Below are 18,527 nucleotides of genomic sequence, written 5' to 3' on the forward strand. Positions count from 1 at the left end.
AACAGAGGTTTCAATTTGAGAAGAAAATGTGTGTGTGTGTGTGTGTGTGTGTAATATAAATGAATTAATTTAAAATAGATTCAGAAGCTCAACATTTAAGTGAATGAAATCAAGAGCTTATCCTTAAAATATCAACACGGTTACTTAAAATAGGATGTGTCTGTAGTCAGAAGTGGAGACAGTAAAAGACCCCAGCAGCCCCCAAATACCAGCATTCAAAATCTGGGGGGATATCTGAGATCGCTGACCACACACAAAAGTTCAAAACACGAGTCCAATCACTCAGTTAGCTCTTGTCCCTTTGTTTTCTTTTGAAATTACCCTCCTGAAAGGAAGAAATGCATTTTTGAAGTCAGAATCAAAAATAAAACTGAAGGAAAATAACCAGTTCCTACTGTGCAGCACAGGAAATGATACTCAGTATCCTGCAATAACCTATCATGAGAAAGAGAATGAGAAAGAGCGTGTGCACGTATGTGTAACTGAGTCAGCCTGCAGCACACCTGAAACTAACACGACACTGTACATCAACTCTATTCAAAACAAAATTTCCCAGGGAACTCGCTCTTTCCACTGCTCTTCACATTTGTGCTATTTTATATTCTGTTTTTTCCCCAGCCAAGACTCAGGATGTAGAATGAAACCCTACTTCCAATCTTGTAGAATCTTAAATTGGGGGTATAACAGACGTTTTGGATGCATGGCTTTTCAGGCTGAACTTTGCAATACTACAGCTTTACGATTCCGATGTGAAATCTGTTCCTGAACACGGGCGAGCAGCGCTGAGCTCGCGCGTGGGCGTGGGTGGGGGACAGGAGGGAGGCCGCCCGGGCTGGGGAGCCAGGGCTGCACCTCTGACCGCCAGCCGCTCTTCGTCCATCGGTGAAAGGCACCAGGTGATTCATCATCCATTCATTTATTTTTAAAATTGGCACCTTCTTGCACAAGGAGTTCAATACAGAAGAAAACATCTGTGATTTAAACTTTATTTTGCTAATCATTTAGACTTTGATGATTTTCTAAAAACATCAGATAATGGTGTGTCAAAACAAGAATGTCTAAGTGAGATGTGAGGGTCACTGCTGCTTTTGAAAGTCCTTTTCATCAATTATTGATTTGGAGGGTGTTTACCTTCCGTGGGAGGCGGTGACTGATGGAGCGGAGGGAGAGTGCTTTCTGACAGCAGGAGGAAGTTTTGACAGGAGAGAGGGTACCACTTCTGTGCGAAGCCACACTTCTCTTGACACCTGTCTTGGGAGGCGAGGCAGTGGCAAGACAGGCTCACGCCTGGGGCGGGATGTCAATTGGGCACCTGCTCTCCTTCAATTATTCAGCAGCTGATAAAAAATAAAATAAAATAAAGTTTAAGATTTGACACGATTCACTAAGTTAGTCATCACAAGTTTGCATGGAGCTCAGTTTGGAGCTGCCGCCCGGCCCTCCCAGCAGCGAGGGATTAGACCGTGCAGTCTGGGGAGCAGTCGGGCCTTCGAGCCACAGGGCTCACCCCAGCTGCAGGACCAGCCAGGCCCGCAGCGCTGGAGGAACACGGTCCACGAGGAGGGAGCCGCTCCCTCCACCCCCCAGGGCGTCCAAGCTGGTGCCTTGCTGGAAGGCATGAAGGCAGAAGGCAGTTACTTCTCCAAGCCCATCACCCCGTCCCGGGGTTTTTGCATTTGACCATTTTGCAGCTGTTATTATTTTAAATAGATGAGTGTCCCCAGCGTCGGGGTCTATGCCAGTTCACTCTTGGATCCAGATTCTCCACGGGACAAGAGCAGAGCTGCAGACAACAAGGAAAGGGACAGGCTATCGGGGAGGGACCCACACGTTAAGCCAATAATCAACTGATTTTCTTAGCTGAGGTTTGCAGCTAAGTGGTACCCTGATGGCATGAACCAAACAGGAAGCGCTGAGAGCAGCCTCCTCCGCTCCCCGGGTACCATTTAGTGTCCCAGATCCCGCGTCCGAATGACCAACAGGCGGACCAAACGAATTCATGCCACTGACATTTTCCTTTGGTAAAAATAATTTAGACACATTTAAGAAAATATAGAAGACTATAAAAGAGAAATAAGTTTTCTGTTCAGCTCTGATTCTAGGCAGCATTTTGGGGGTGTAAATACAAGCATAAATAAGCCAAGAATCACATCTTATGTAGTGTTTTGTATCCAGACGTTTTGACTGAAGTTTGTTGTAAATGCTTCCCAGTGTCATCTAATATTCTTAGAAGTACGCCATCCTATAGGATAGACTCAATCTATTTAACCTTTTCCTCCACTCTTGGGCTCCGAATTAGTTTGGGGTGTTTTAAATAACTCTCATTAACAGCATTGTTTATAACCGTGTCCCTAGTCTTCCTCTGAGGCCTCAGTTAGCTCCTCAAGGTAAGTCTCGGAACGAAATTCCTTGGACGAAGAACAGACACTTTTAAAACTATTTTTGATGCATGCTTCCGAGGCGCCCCCAAACTTGTACCGATGTGCACGAGCTCTGCTGGTCTCTGCGGGGCGTCTGTCCCCATGCTCGCCAACACTGAGCATTTAAATGAAACAAACAAACAAAGAAATATTGCAAATACATGTTAAGTTAAAATAGTTTCTGGTTTCATCTGCATTTAACTACAAAGTGTCTTTTTTTTTAACTCTTGCCAACTGTTCATTCAAAGTTCAGAAACTGCTGTCCAATAGGGCGACCACTTGCCATCCCTGATATTACATCTAAATGCAAATACAATACAATGCAATTTTAAATGTGGTTCCTCAGTCTTACAGGCACATTTCAAGGACCCAATAGCTGTGTGAGACCCGTGGCTTGTGCCGTGGGCAGTGTAGATACCGGGCATTTGCGTCATGGCAGAAAGTTCTGCGGGCAGTGGGCTAGAATCACACCCGGGGGTGGGCTGGGAGGGGCCATCTGATTAAACAGACGTGGGTGCTGGCCTTTCAGGGCACTGGCAGCCCCTGGTAACACTCTAACTGGCTTGCAGGCCAAACTCTTCACTGCCTCAGGGTGGGAACCACGTGGCACCTGTGACCCAAGGGGCAGATGTCACTCAGTGGGCGTGGCTCCCACTTGAGGCTCTGGCTCATGCTGCGTTTGATACCATTTAAAAATGTTCAGAGCCCTGTTTTAAGTTAAAACACAGGTCCTGTTACTGTGACACTTATTTACCAGAACGTTCCATTTCTGAAGGGTCCTGCTGCTCGGTGTCAGTGATAGCAGTCCTGGTGACTCTGCTTCCTTCGGGCACTGAGTCTCGGGGAAGACAACTTAACGGGAAAACTGACTTTGTGCTGTGATGGTGCGATTGTTATCAGCGCTTTTCTCTTTCTGAGATTGGCCGCCTCGCTGAGTTAGTCCCCACCGCCGTGGAGGCACAGAGCAGGGGCCAGCTCAGCAGGTAAGGGAAGGGCTGTCCTTTCTGAGCTGTGAAGTCGCTCTGCAGACAGACCCAGGGACAACAGTCAAGCTGAGATCCACGTCCAGGTTGCTTTGCTTCTTGTTTTTATTTTTTCGTTGCAGCTTAGATTTGAGAATGTGGATAAAGCCCAATGGGAAGGATCTCTCAAAAACAAACTGTCGGATTTGGCTTCCAACAAGGAAAGACTTCATTCAAGCTTCTGGAGACAGGTGGCCTCTGCGACAACACGGAGCGGGCGTTGGTGATGTCCCTCTTGAAGCTGGCCCTGCGGCTCCACCCGCAGCCCTCGGCGGGGCTCACTCTCTGCCCTCCCTCCCCTCCCTGTCCGGGCACACCCAGTGCACATCCTGTCCTGAAGCCAGTCCCCGGAGGCGGGAACAGGTGGCGAGGCTCCCCACGTGTTCCCCCACGGGTGGGCGGCCCCGAAGCTGGGGGACAATGGCGTAACCAACAGGGATGGGCGTCCTGGGACTGGACAGAAGGTGGGGGCAGGGCCGTGAGCATGCTGACCCACCTCCCAAGGAAGCAGGACCGCCGTGCAGTGGGGATCACCCACCCTGGACCCTCCTCCAGCCACGTCAGAAGCGCACACATTGCGGGAAAAGATGTTTATGGAAGTAAATTCCTCCTCAGCAATGCTGCCTTCTCTCCTCCTGCCACTGGGAGCATTGCCTACAGCCTCTTGGGAGGGACCTGATACTGGAGGGGAGGGTGACTGGATGGCTAAGAAGGAAAATCTTACTAGTCTATTCCTAAGTGCCGGGTGGTGCAGGCATAGCGGCGTGGAAACGCTCCTCCATGGGGCCTCGCCTCCAGGAGGGGGGACCCCAGGGCCTGACGATGGCCTGGGCCAGGCAGTCTGCGCCAGGACCCGGGTGGGCCGGGCTTTGGGATAACCGCCCTCAGGTCCAGCAGTTGTGGTCTGAGCCACACTCGCCCAGCGGGTCCCCTGTCACGTAGGGTCACATGCACAGCCGAACCACGAGGGACGTGCGGGTGACCAGCTCCTCCAGTTTGCCTGGGGCTTTCTGGTTTCCACACGGGAAGTCTCAGTCCCCAGAGCCCCCTCCTTTCTGGGGGAATCCGGACTGTAGGTCACCCCTTGTGTCCTGTCAAGTGTGACCTGAGTTCCCAGTTTCCCTAAAAGAGCGTCCCCTTCTGTGTATGGTTGCCTGCTGACACCTGTGTGGGGGACAATTAGCCTCTTACCTCCCATAATCTACTGTCACTTACACAGAACTCTGGCTTCCGGGCTGGGGGTGGGAGCTCGGCCCCGGGGGGCTTTTGCAGGCCCCACGGCAGCACCTGCCGGTCGGAGACCGGCACGCCCCGTTCAGTGCTGGGGAGGCAAAGCCGGGGCGGGAAGTGGGGTCTCCGGCAGGTAGCCTGGGTGCCCGGCCCAGGCGCCCGGCCCGGGCGGCTGCAGGGGCGACCTACTCTCGGAGGTTTAAGTGCAGATGGAGCCGCAGCCCTGGGAGCACGGGGAGCCCAGGGAAAGCGGTGTGTGTGGCCCCGCGAGAGGCGCCCCAACCCCAGCCCGGGGTCCGCGTCAGGCCCGGAGGGGACGGGGCAGGGCGGGAGCCCTCCTGCGTGTTTGCCGAGAGCCTGAGAACATTCTGTCTTCAAGGAAGCACTCTCCAGATTCTTTCTAGCTCATTACAGAGCAGGAGAGTATTAAATAGTTTGGTCTGAACTCTGAAGTGCCCGGTGAGCAGGATGAGTGTTCGGCTTTGTTTTGGCGGCGCTGAGAGATGGCTTTCATTTGTAGTGTTTGCTAACCTTTCCGTTTCCCTGAGTGCAGATACTCTATTATAAATTAACAGGGGAGCGTCAAGGAACAGAGGGGTTTTAATTGCATATAATTACTTGGGATGCTGAAGTATTTTTCAATTGAGATAATTTTCCTGAAAGTGTCGGCATTTAGTGAATAGAATTTATGGTAATTCCCTGATTTTCCCCCAACCGCCTAGTAATCTTTGTAACAAGGCAGTGGAAGCACAGTGAGAAAGCTGAACTGAGACAAAGCTGTACATGAAAGTGTTTAACATGTATCTGTTTGTCTTTGTTTCGGGAGGAATCCAAAACAAAGGCACCTGATCGAGGATCGATGGAAGAGTGAGGGAGAGGAGATTCCTGTTCCTTTGAAGCCAGTGGCGGCAAGGAAATAATCCTCCCAAACAGCGGAGGCCTTTAATTCACAGGTTGCAGCACGGAGAGCCGTTGTGAAGTGGGATTTGCTGGGTTTCAGGTTTTAATGCGAACTGTACAAGCAGGTGGGGTGACGCCGCTGCCACTGCTGGTGAGCGGGACGCACGCCTAATCCCGCTTTCTGCGCGTGACCACGGAGGTTCCGCGGGCGCCGGCCCCCGTCCGCGGGCCCTCCCCATCAGGGGCTTCCCGTACCTGGGGCCGTGGTATCCTAGGAGGGCCAAACCAAACAAGCAGAGGCAAGTTCTGCCTCAACTCTGAGAAACAAAACTTCACAGGGAAAACACTCTCATTTAGCCGTAAAAGGGTGCGGGCAGAAACGTTCTGGGGGTGGCCAGCCTTGCAAGTGCCTTTCCGACGGCGCAGGCACCTAAGGTACTCCTGTCGCCAGGCAGGAGGTGAGACCTGTGGGGCCCGTGACATCTGCAAATATTGTTGCTCCCAGACTCAGGCTCACTGCACCCTCTCGTCTGTGACCTACGAGTAACTGCGGATTTAGGGAACTTGAAGCCTGGCTTAGTCCTTGTAGGAATGGACAAGTGAGAATCTCCCCCATGCGTTGTCCTCCTGACTGTGGCCAGGCAGTCTGCACTGCCAGCCGCAGACGCATGGAGGAGAAGTGGCCAATGCAGGTGTCCCCACCCCCAGAGATGCGTTCCCTTCTGCCACCACCATGATGCTTTCGGATGCCTGCCCACAGTCAGGCACAGCTGGGGCGGGGAATGCCGAGGGGGCAGGGGCGTGTTCTCAGGAGCTCAGAGCCCAGCAGGGACCACACCACGCAGAGATGTGGGGATGTGGGGGAGCCGCCGCTGAGGGCAGGCCCTGCTCAGCTGACTCACCGCATCTGGGGCCCATCAGGGGCCGGGCTGATGCGCTGGGCTGGGCTGGTGAGCGGCCAGCCATGCTGGTGACCCTAAAGGGCTTTCTGCTTGGGAAGCCACGTGCAGAGAGACTCAGAGGGCCGTGGAAGTGGGGCAGGTGTGAGGATTTGGGCCAGGGGACTTGGCCCTGGGAGGGGTGAGCCCAGTGTTGTGGGAGTGAAGGTCCCAGATGGCACAGCACATGTGAGCGAGGCAGAGTTCACCCCACATCCCGAGGGCTGTGAGGAGCTTGGAGCACGTCTCAGCCCAGCAGGAGGAGATGAAGTGTCCAGACGCCGGTGCGACAGTGACGTGGAGGGTGGCTCAGGGGAGAGAGGGCGGCACGGGAGGCTGCTCTGATGGGAGGTCCAGAGAGGACCAGCCCCAGTTCTCCTCTGTCTTCTTGTACCTCCATGAACTTGGGTGCGTTACTTACATCTCTTTTGAACCATGACTTTATTTTTAAAGTGGAAATAAAAAATGACCTTCTTTCTGGTTCTGAGAGCTGAGTGAGATGCTGTCTGCACACGGGTTTAGAAGCGGCATTTTTCTTCTCCTATTGCTTGTTCTACCAGGAGGAAGGGGGTGCTCAGCTCCAGGAAACCTCAGGAGAAGCTCGGAGGTGGGTAAGTCTGAACCGACAAGCGTCAAGGAAAGAGGACACTAAACAGGATACTATCCTTTCCTGTGTAGTTGTTCCTAGTAAATCCCAGAAGAGGGCTTCCCCCCTGAGCACGGACTGGCCGATGGGCCATCAGCTGGGTTTGGAGGATGACCGGGGTGCTTGCTACCTAAACAGAGCGGGGAAGAACACTTGTTCAAAGCAGCTGCGGAACCCAGCTGCCCCGGGAGGCTGCTGCCAGCGACCGCTGCTCCGCTCTGCCGCACGGCCGTGGTGCTGAGCCTCCTGAACCCCTCCACTCGCCCAAAAGGAAATCGGTCCTGAAACAACCCTGCTGCCCACTGAATGCCTTCTCTCCTTGCTGTCTCCATGTGTGCCATCTTGGCGTCCTGCACCGTCGTGAAACATGGGAGCCACTTCTGATGCTGGGGGTCTTTTGAAAGAGAGTGTATCTTTTTTTTTTTCAATGAGTGCTTTTTTTTAAATTTTTAATTTTTTTTAACTGAAGTATAGTTGATTTACAATGTGTTAGTTTCTGCTGTGCAGCACAGTGATTCAGTTATATATATATTCTTTTTCATTATAGATTATTGCAAGTTATTGAATATAGTTTCCTGTACTATAGAGCAGGTCCTTGTTGTTTATCTATTTTATATGTGGTAGTTTATCTCTGTTAATTCCATACTCCTGTTTATCCCTCCCCCAAATTTCCCCTTTGGTAAACATAAGTTTGTTTTCTATGTTTGTGAGTCTGTTTGTTTTGTAAATAAGTTAGTTTGTATCATTTTTTAGATTCCACATGTAAGTGATGTCATATGGTATTTGTCTTTCTCTGACCAACTGACTTCATTTAGTATGATCATCTCCAGGTCCATCCATGTTGCTGCAAATGACATTAATTCATTCCTTTTTATGGCTGAATAGTATTCCATTGTATAAATATACCACAACTTCTTTATCCAGTCATCTGTTGATGGACATTTAGGCTGTTTCCATGTCTTGGCTGTTGTAAATGGTGCTGCTGTAACACTGGGGTGCAGGTGTCTTTTTGAATTAGAGTCTTCTCTGAATATATGCTCAGGAGTGGGATTGCTGGATCATACAGTAAGTCTATTTTCAGTTTTTTGAGGCATCTCCTTACTGATTTCCATAATGGCTGCACCAAACTGCATTCCCACCAGCAGTGCAGGAGGGTTCCCTTTTCTCCACACCCTGAAAAAGAGTGTGTCTTGATGGTAGATGTAAGAACCGCTCTTAAAATAACACTCAGACAGTGTCTCATTGAGCTCTTACTTTCCCCCAAAACAGTGCGAAGTACTTTTCAGTTTTCCCTCCTCTTATCCTCAGCTCCACGTGAGATTTCTTTTCCTCCAGGGGCTTACAGTCCAGGGGTCTCATGGCTAACAGTGAAGAAACCGGGATTTCAGCCCAGGTGGACCCACTCCCAAGTCCTTGCTTAAACATCACGTCAACTGGGTGGAAACTGAGACCCACTGGTGAGCAGCTCCGCGTGGTCGATCCTTCTGAAAACGGCCGGGGGGCCTGTGTTTCAGGATAGACACGCTGGGGTTCCCACGTGCGTTCTGATAACTCAGGCTGTAACCTCAAGCCCGACGTGTATTGTCAGGCCTCTCTCTCGGCCCGCCCCCTGCTCCAGCGTTAGGTCTGGGCGGCCACTGAGCTTACTGTTAGGGTTCTGCCCCCAGGTCCCCCCGGCAGCTGAGCTGGCGCCCCTGAGCAGAGGACCACCCTGCGGCCCCGGTCGAATTTTGCCCTGCCCAGGTGATTTTCAGTTGTGGCCATTTTCAGTGGGCACGTGTTGAATGACAAACCAAGTCTTGGTTCATCGTTGCTTTTTAGTAGCTCATCGGCGAATTATACGGAGACTGAAGTGGGGCCTGCCAGCCTCTCCATCCTGGTGTCTCTGTGGAGTCCGGACCCTCCCGTCCCTGTTTCAGGTTTGCGATTCCAGCGCTCACACCTGGGAACGGAAGCAGGAGGCATCGCGTCCCGCTGCTTCTGATCCTTCGGAACGCCACACTGTCCTGGCTCACTGGCCATCCTTCACTTTGCTCAAGGACCTAAAAGCTCTTCCTTTGAGGCTCTAATCCTTGCTGTGATCTGGACTCCCTGCCCCGGGTGCCCTGGAGTGCGCGGTCCCTCACCCACCGGGGTCCTGGGCAGCCTTCACTGACCAAGGGCAAGGGCAGGTGCCTGTCATAGCAGAGCGTCCCTGGGTTGACTGGAAGGGCCGTGGACCCCCAAACCACCCCTCCTGTTCCGTGTGTAGTTATCAGGCCTTTTATTAAGCTGTTCCACCTTCTCTTTACGATGGTCTCGGCCGTTTTGTGTTCTCGTCTGAGGCCAATGAGCCGCTCCCGGCGCTCGATCTTCCCTGAAGTAGGCGCCGCTCTGCGGGCCGGGCCGGGCCGCCTGCTCACGCCGGCCTGCTCTCCTCCCGGCCCGCCCGCGTGGCTCTGCATTTCCACCTCTCCGGCGACCCGCTCAGTGTTCCAGCGTTTCTCTGGAGCCTGCCAGCTGACTCTATATTTTCTTAAGCTTTTTTTAAACTTTCCCCCTCCGTCTGCTGTTAAACATTTTCTTCCCAGTTTTAAGCCCGTCCTTTTGAAACTCATTGTTTCTCTATTACCCCCGGGGAATCCCCGAGAGCTTAAAATTTCAAACCTGGCCGAGCATCGCCCACTGACCCGCGGGGGACCCATCAGTCCTCTCAAGTCATTTCCTGGATCCGAGGGTCTGAATGCCTTTTGAATAGTAAGTTATGCATTAGATTCTCCTGTAAGTCAGAATAATGGGTTGTTTTCTCAGCACTCTTGTGAACACAGTGGTGGATTCTTTCCAGATTGGCTGATGATCAACTAGGAAGACGCATGAAGGAGCTGCAGTCCCCCGCCCCGTCGCCCCGCCCCGCTGCCCGCTTCCCCTCCAGATGCCACATTCCCCAGCTAAATGGGCTGGAGTTCCTCGGAGGCGCCGGGCTCTCTGTGCACAGAGCCTGGAAACAGCCGCTGGCTCTCTGAGCTCCAGCGTGTGAGGACGGCAGCCTGAGTGCTCGGGGGTGCTCGCAGGTCAGGCAGCTCTGCGGCTTCATGAGACGGGGGTCTTCCTGCCATGAGGGGCTCAGAGGGCCGGCAGGGGCGGGCTGGAGGGCCTGTCTGCACCCCAGCCCTGCTTCCGAGCCTCCTGTTGGGTCCGAGGGAGCATCTGTGACTGTGTACGTCCCGGTTTCTGAATCCCAGTCCTCCGTTCTGGACTTTCTGTTGAGTATGAAGGAAAGCCTTTTATCTTTTCCTCTACTCAACTTTTGCAGATAAGGTCTGAACCCTTTGGAGAATACAGGACTGAAAAGTGTTAAAATGACCAGTAAACCCTGATCACTGAGAGGTAGGTGTCGCTGGAAACCTAAATTCTACTCGGAGGGCTGGTTGCCACGAGGCCCCTCACTCCCTCTTCTCTGATCTAAATGATGGAAATCAGCCTGGCCCCGTCACCTTCGTCCCAGGTGATGCCAAATATCCTGGCTTCCCAGCGATGTGCTTCGTGGAGAAATTCAGGGAGCTTCTTTGAACAAGCGCGTTCGTAAAAGTGCAAGCTACCGAAGAATCAAGATTTCAGGAGTCAAAAAATTCAACATCCACTGTCGACTTGCCTGGAACCAGATCTCGGTTTTGTGGGCTCACTGATTTTTCACAATATTTACTAGAAACATGCACTTTCGACTTATTTTTAAAAGGGACTCTGGATCACAACAGAAACGCATCACGTCTCACAAAGTGATGGTTTAGCTTCCGGAAGGAAGGGGCTGCCACCAGGACCCCTGTGCTAATGCCCGTCCAGAGCCCCACGTGCTTCTGCACAGATGGCTGCTGGTGGCAGTAAGAGGAGCAGCCAGGGCGCCCTGTCACCCCAGTGCCGCCCTCCCCGTTGCGCTCCTCACACAGTGCAACTTGGGTCAAGAACTCCAAGTCGAGTCTTTCTGGAGGAATGCTCCGGGGTCAGAATCACCCCAAGTCTCTTCTTTGCCCCAAATAATGACGCGGCCCCCAGAATGGGGTTTGCAGCTCTGTCGGGGAGGCCCAGGGAGGATGGGGCAGGCGTCCCTCGCGGCCGGAACTCCAGCCTCCGGGGGCGACTGGATGGACTGCTCCTACAGACCTGCTCTGAAGCTAAGTTGCAGGCTCGGGGACCCCACATGCACAGCCCCACACACTCTGCAGGAAATGTGCTCACCCCGGTGCCGGGTCTCGACGTGTTGCAGTCGGGTGTTGGAGCCACAGTCAGTTAAGCCCCTGGGGTGCCCCCGTGTCCCCCGCAGCCTCCCGTCTGAGTGTTCCCGTGTCGGCTGCTGGGGTCCCGGGGGCCTGGGGAGGAAGGGGTTGAGCTGGGCAGACGGCGGTCTGCTCTTTGTGGGGGGGACTCTCTGTGCTGTGCGTCCTCCATGTCGAGCTGGGGCTACACGTGACCCAGGTCCCCGGACCCCTGCAGCCTCCCCTGCCGCCTGGCACGCGGACAGCGAGCAGACGAAGGGCAGCGTGCCCCAGGTGGGGCGGACACCGTGAGAGGGCAGTGGCGACGGGCGGGCGTCAGCCTGTGGTGGGGCGAGGTGGGCGGTTGCCTCAGCCCTGTGTGGAGACCAGAGGGCCCACAGTCCACTTGGCCGCGCCCGGGAGTGTGCCACGCCTTTGAACTCTTGGGGAACTGCCTGCAGCAGGAGGTAGGGTGGTTCAGGCCTGGGGACCCTGGGGAAGGTCACGGGGAGAGGACGTGGGGCCGATGGCCGGCGGGACACTGGAGCTGCTGGGGGTCCAGGCGAAGCTGCGTGGGAGCCCTGTGCATCATCGGCAGGAAGGAGGAAGAGAGTCGTGGGTCCCAGGACTCATACAAATTCACTGAAGCCCTAACCCCCGATGTGATGGTTTTTGGAGGTGAGGCCTTTGGGCAGTGACTGGGCCTAGGTGCGGTCGTGAGGGTAGAGCCGCCCTGTGGGATTAATGCCCTTCTAGGAAGGGGAGCAGGCTGGAGCCCTCTCCCTGCGCCCTATGAAGTGCATCTGGGGGAGAATCTGCCGGCACCTTGACCTTGGGGGGGACCTTGGACTTCCAGCTTCCAGAACCAGGAGGCATGACTGTCTCTGTGGGGCTTTGTGATCACAGCCTGCGCTGTCAGAGCAGCAGAGAGAGAGGGCGGGCGGAGTGCCGTGGTGGCTCTGGTCACCCTCGGAGGCCAGGGAGGCTTCCAGGACGGTGCGACCAGAGGGAGCTGGATATTCAGGAGGAGAGCAGGGGCCCCGAGATGCAGACTCCAGGGTGGCTTGGAGCAGTGAGAGGGCAGAGAGCGGTCCAGCGAGAAGACACCAGACCCCTTCCCCACCCCCCAGCCCTGTCTGTGAAGCTCAAGGTTGGAGCAAACGTGACGTGTGGGAGGAGGGAGACAGGGCGGTGGGGTGGTCGGGGTGGGAGGAAGGGGCCGTCAGCGCCCTGGAGTCCTGCCCTCTGTCCTCCGCCCAGGGGTCCCAGCCACTCCAGGAGGGGTCTGCCTTCCCTGACAAATGAGCCGAGAGGAGCTGCAGGTTGGCTGAGCATCCCTGAATAGTCGGCAGTCCACTCAGGAGGGGCCTGGCATCCTCCCCGCCCTGGACCACTTCCTTCCACCAAAGAGCACTGCTGAGTGTTCAGCCCCCTGCTTGCTGGGGTCCCCTCCCGCCTCAGCTGCCCCTCCTGCTCCTCTGGGGGCCGGGGGGGCGGCCACTCGGAGCCAGGCCTGCCCACCGCCAGGGCTCCCGGGGATGGCGCACCTCCCAGGTTCCGGGGGGCGGGGGCGCTGTCTGTCAGCCTCGGGTCAATGAGAAGGAGAGACTTGCTCCGGGAAAGCCTGACAGTGGACCTGCTCAAAGCGTGCGTGTGAGCAGGAGGACCGTTAGGGGACAAGAATGACGGCGGGGACGGGGATGCAAACCCCAACGCACAAGAGGGAAGATTTCAGGGGAAGGAAAGGACGCGGGCGTTAGACGTGGGCCCCGCGCCGTGCGGGCGTCGCCCCCCACCCGTGGCCGCGCAAGGACAGGCTGGCCTTGCGCAGGGCCCTGTAACTCTGTTTTGCCGGTTTTCTTCCCAAACCGCAGGCCCCCGCTAGGACTTGGGCAGGGAAGATAGCAGAGACCCTTCCCGGGCATTTGTCTGACACCTTCTCTTGGGTTGGGTTCCTCTGCTTCGTTCGCAGAAATGCCGTTCTATGTTAATGACCAGTTAAATACAAATAAAGGAGTTTAAAACAGGCAGATTTTGTACAACTCAGCTGGTTCATTTTGAAGATGCCGGTCTATCAAGCTGTCGTCCGACCGGAACTTCGGTGAGAGCCCCAAAGCTTATTAAATTGTTCTGACACCCTCCCCTTTGCCCCTTCACTCAAGTTTGAGCCACTCTTGGTTTTCAGGCTAGGATCTCCGATAGTTAAGTAAATGGGGGGTGGATGCCGCAATCTGGGATTCCAGCCGGTTCCACCCGGGAGAAAGGAGGGGGCCGTGCTGTGAGGCTGGGAGTTCAGGGGCCCCGGTGGTTGGAATGTTGGTGTCGGTCCGTGGCTGCAGGGAGCAGTGACTCCAGGCTCACTGAATCCTGGAGACCGGCTCCCGGGACGTGCCGGCCCGGCAGGGCCCGGAGTCCCTGGCTGGGTTTGCGGGGAGACAGTCTATCAGCAGCCAGGCGGGAGAACAGAGATAATAATGACACGGCGAAATAAAAAATGTTATTTATCATGGCTCCAGTGTCACTAACCTGTTATTTTTATTGTTCTTCAGAATAATGGGATTTATTAAGTCCATTTATCCTCAAGTCACATGGAAAACGGTACGTTTCAATGATGAAGAATGTGCCTGCATCTCCCAAACGCACAAGACGCTGAAAATGAGTTACAGAGCCCTTTCCAAGTAAAGCTGTCTTTCAAAAGTTTAAAATGCTGCCCTTCTAAGAGCTCGGCGACTCCCGTGATGGAGCGGTGCTGCAGAGGCAGAGAAGAAAACGGCTCAATTTGGGAAAATGTGAAAATTACATGACATCGGTGAAACCCCGGACACAAAATAAAACGAAACCAGCTGTGGATACAAAACCCTGTGTAGACAGTGGCGGGCCCTTCATCTCGAAAGTCAAGGAGAGAATTGCCTGCCTTACTGACCGGCGTGCGTTTGGGGCGGAGCTGGAGCCCTGCACCCTTCCCCCGGAGCTGGCTTGTAGGCCACGGAGTTCGAGGGGTTACCAGGGCCACTGCTGAGGTGGTGCCGACTCTGAGAGTAGGAAGCACGTGGGTGCACCGGGGTCCTGGCAGAGGAGCTTTGCCACGGCGTAAGAGACGGGGTCCCACTGTCCCGTGATGCAGGCGTCTGCTGCGGGCTTCCGGCCGAGGCAGCCGCTTGATGTCATGAACCCCGCCTGCTGGCAGCTCAGGCAGCTCAGGATCTCTGAATCCTCCTCTTAGGACAATAGACTCATCGGTGCCCGCCCTCCTGCCTCTAACACACCCCAGCGCCAGGCAGCAGTGCAGGACCTAAGCCTCCAGCTGTCTCCTCGACTCGAGGGCACGTCTTTCCTGCCCACCCTGTTTGGGGCTCACCGGTGAGCAAGTTGGCAGAAACTCGTGTGGGCAGGGGGTGCCAGGGATGTGGTTCCGGGGGGCTCTGTGTGACTGCACACGGAGACGCGCACTGCCTTGAGTTACGGCTGTTGGGCAGTCTGAGGACGTCAGAGACCTTCTGCAGATGGAGCTCAAGCTGAGACCCTCTCCGTGGCTGGGATGGGAGTGGTTTAGAGGAGCCCCTGCGGATGAACCCGCAGGCGGGCCTGCGTCTCCTCCCGGGAGAGCCAGCCGCCTGCCAGTTCACCCGCAGCGGCCACTCTCTGTAGCCCAAGGCGCCTTGGCTGGGGGGTGCCCTCAAGTCCCAATTAGAAGAAAAACACTGCCTTAGAGAAAACACAAGATAAATATGACCAGTCTCACTTTAATTAAGTTTGATGGCAAGTTATTCTGCATCCAGGGAAGCCAGAGCCCATTCCGCCGTGCAGTTTTCAAACCCAAGGCAAGGCTTTCAAGAAGACAGGAGAACACAGTCCCCTACATTTGGCCCGGGGTCACCTGGACCGTTCCTTCAGGCAGTCCACACAGAACGCACACACTCTGTGGCTCCTAAGTGCGCAGACTCCAAATCGGCTTCTTCCCATGATCCCGGCGGCTGAGACCCCCTTCCTTACTCGGATCCTGGAAATGCTTCCCGTTCTCTAGGGGTGACGTCCAGCGTGTGGAGCAGAGAGCTCTGGGGCCAGGTCCCCCCCTCCCCCCTCCCTGTGAGTCTGCCATGTGCTTCCCGGGGAGGCTGGAGTGGGGACCAGAGAAGGAGAGAGGGTGCCAGTTCTGAAGGAGGCACGTTCACAGCATTCACTGTCAGGGAAGAGACGGCTTCAGAGCGATGGCTGATTTCTGAATTAATAATGTATATATATAAAATGCACGTATCTTTTCTCTGCTGGGTGTTGGAGGAGACAATCATAATTTCTTAATGTCCCAATGAAAGTTAGAGTCTTTCTGCAGAAAACACACACACTTACATGCCAGTTGCCTCCGTCTGATTCCAGAGGCACCAGGACGTCCTGCTCCCACGCAGTGAAGACAGAGCCAGCGTCCAGCAAGGGCCAGGCATGCGGGGGCCGCTCTGGGATCGCTGGCTCCGCAGCAGACACCTGCCACCCTCCCCATCCTGGGACACAGGCCCTCCTCTCACTTGAGGGGGGAGAGGTGGGTCAGGATAGCAGTGGGGTGGGATGGGGACAGGAGGCCTGGGAGGGGAGGTGACTCACCCGGAGGCTGCCTGGGGGGAGTGGGAGCAGGCAGAGCAGAGCAGCCCAGGTCCTCCTCCATTCCTATGTTCGGGACCCATCTCGGACGGTCGGCCCCACCCCTGCCCCGTCCCGCCACCTCCAGCCACCCTTGTGGGCTCTCCAGTTTCCTGCCTGGCCGACCCTGGGGTCCCACCAACACCCGCCTGTGGGCTGGGTCTGCAGCACCCCCAGCCACACTCCCCTCCTCCAGGCTGCTTTCCAGAACTGCGCCCGAGTCAAGGAACCCAAGGCGCGCAGGAGGGTCCACGGCCCACCCAGCACGCCCCCAGCTCGGAGGAGCAGAGGGCTTTCTACGTGATGGCTCCTTTGACACACAGATGAACAGCATAGATTGTCCACTCAAGACTCAGTGTCCAGGCGAGAAGCCTTCGGAAGCCCCATGATCGACCTCGCCTTCTGTTTTTGATAAATGATATTCCTAAGACAACATTTAATAATAACTGTGGAGTCTTTCTATTTGGGAATTTATCTCTTTGTGTGTGTGGCAGGCAGACGTCTCAGATGGCCCCGAGATGTCCCACCACGCCCAAGGCTGCTCCCCCTGGGGGTCCCCAGGACAGGCACAGGTGGATTCCCCTCTAGTGACGAGGTCGTCACGTGACTGGAAGAGAGGAGGGTGGTCACGGTGGACCTGACCTCATGCCAGGAGCCCTTGAAAAGTCAGAGCATTTTCTCCAGCTGGTCGCCAGCCAGGAAGCCAGAGGCTCTGAATGTGGGAAGGACTTGCTTCAGGAAGACTCTGCTATGGAAAGGAGGTGGCATGGAAGGAGCTGAGGTGGCCTTGGGGACAGCCAGCAGCACCTGGGGCTTCTGTCCTGCAGTCACGGGGCTAAATTCCACCCGTGACGAGGCTCAGCTTGGAGGCGAATTTTCAGCAGAGCCTTGGGTGTGTGAGGCCAGCCCCCTACTCCGCGACTCCGCAGGGACGCGCCCGGCAGGCTCTGCGCTCGGAGCCGCGGGTGCCGGCCGGATGCTCCGAGTGACTGCGCACCTGGGGGCTGGCCACTCGGCTGCAGACACGGCCCGTGACTGCTGCAGGGGTGCCCTGCGGCCTGTGGCCGTTACAGGGACATCCCCGAGGTTCGTCAGTCGGTAGAGCAGTGGTGGGCGGAGATGCAGACAAACCCTAGGGACAAATGTGACGTCACTTCGTGGGCCGCGAGATGGCGGCCTCAGTGCTGTTCACAGGTGCTGCTGGGGGGGAAGCTCTGCGCCTCCGTGTTCTCATCCATAAAATGGGACATCGACAGCGTTTGCTTCACCCGACGTGCTGTCTGTGGAAACGGCTCCAAACCAGCGCTCGGCTGTGATAACCACTGCAGGGTTTTCTGGGTTATTCTCTGCTTTTATTCTAGAAGTTTAAAATTGATGTTTTCAAATAAATGTAGGGGCTTTTTTTGTTTGTTTGTTTGTTTGCTGTGTGTGGGTTGGCAGGAGGCTAAAATCTAATTTATAGATTAGTTTGGGCAGCTTTGTGCTATGTATTCTTCTCATCCAGGAAAATGGACATCTCCCTAGTTACGTAGCTGGACTTCAGTTCCTTTCATGTTTTGAACATTCTCCTGTATTTCACACTTCTGGCATCACTGGGGCTGAGATCTTTAATTCACTGTATTTTTGACTAATTAGTGATGGCCAGCAGAAGAAAACTGTATTTTACACATATATTTAGGCACTGAACTTTCTCATGAATGCAAATCCTTTTTTCATTTGACTTCCTTAATTATTCTTGATACCATAACATCAGAAATAAATGTTTGGTGAGCTTCCTTGCAATGTCCGACATTAATTTTTACTTCATGTCTGGGTAGGGTGATCATACAATTTATTGGGATACTTTTGAGACTGAAGGAGGTGGAGCTGCTTCCACAGGACAGTCCCCGAGTGGGGGCGTCCTGGGTGGGCAGTGATGATGGTGGTCTGGTGTCACCAGACTGGATGACTTCAGTGATTATCTGACGTGTACACATAGGGCTGCACGTGTGGTGAGACGCTGATCACACACACACGGGTATACACGTAAAGATACAGAGGCTGGTATATAGATGTCAAGTTAAAGAACTTTCTCCTAACTTTTTAAGGCTGTGAAAAAAAGATTTTTAAATTCAAGAACGTTTGCAGAAGTTTGTAGTTGTTTCCAAACAGCTTTTTAAAAACGTTTTTAACTGAGGCATGGTTTGCAATGTTGTGTTCGTTTCGGGCATACAGCACAGTGACTCAGTTTTACAAACATATTCCTTTTCATGTTCTTTTTCGTTATGGGCTATGACAAGGCATTGAACATAGCTCCCTGTGCCGTGCAGAAGAAACTTGTTGTTTATCTATTTTATATCTAGTAGTTAGTATCTGCAAATCCCAAACTCCCAATTTATCCCTCCCCACCCCTTTTCCTCCCTGGTAACCCTAAGTTTGCTTTTTGTGTCTGTGAGTCTGTCTCTGTTTTGTAAATAAGTTCATTTGTGTCATTTTTTAGATTCCACATATGAGTGATCTCATATGGTCTT

The sequence above is a fragment of the Vicugna pacos genome, chromosome 3, assembly GCF_048564905.1.
Source record: "Vicugna pacos chromosome 3, VicPac4, whole genome shotgun sequence".
In the NCBI taxonomy this organism is placed as follows: Eukaryota; Metazoa; Chordata; class Mammalia; order Artiodactyla; family Camelidae; genus Vicugna; species Vicugna pacos.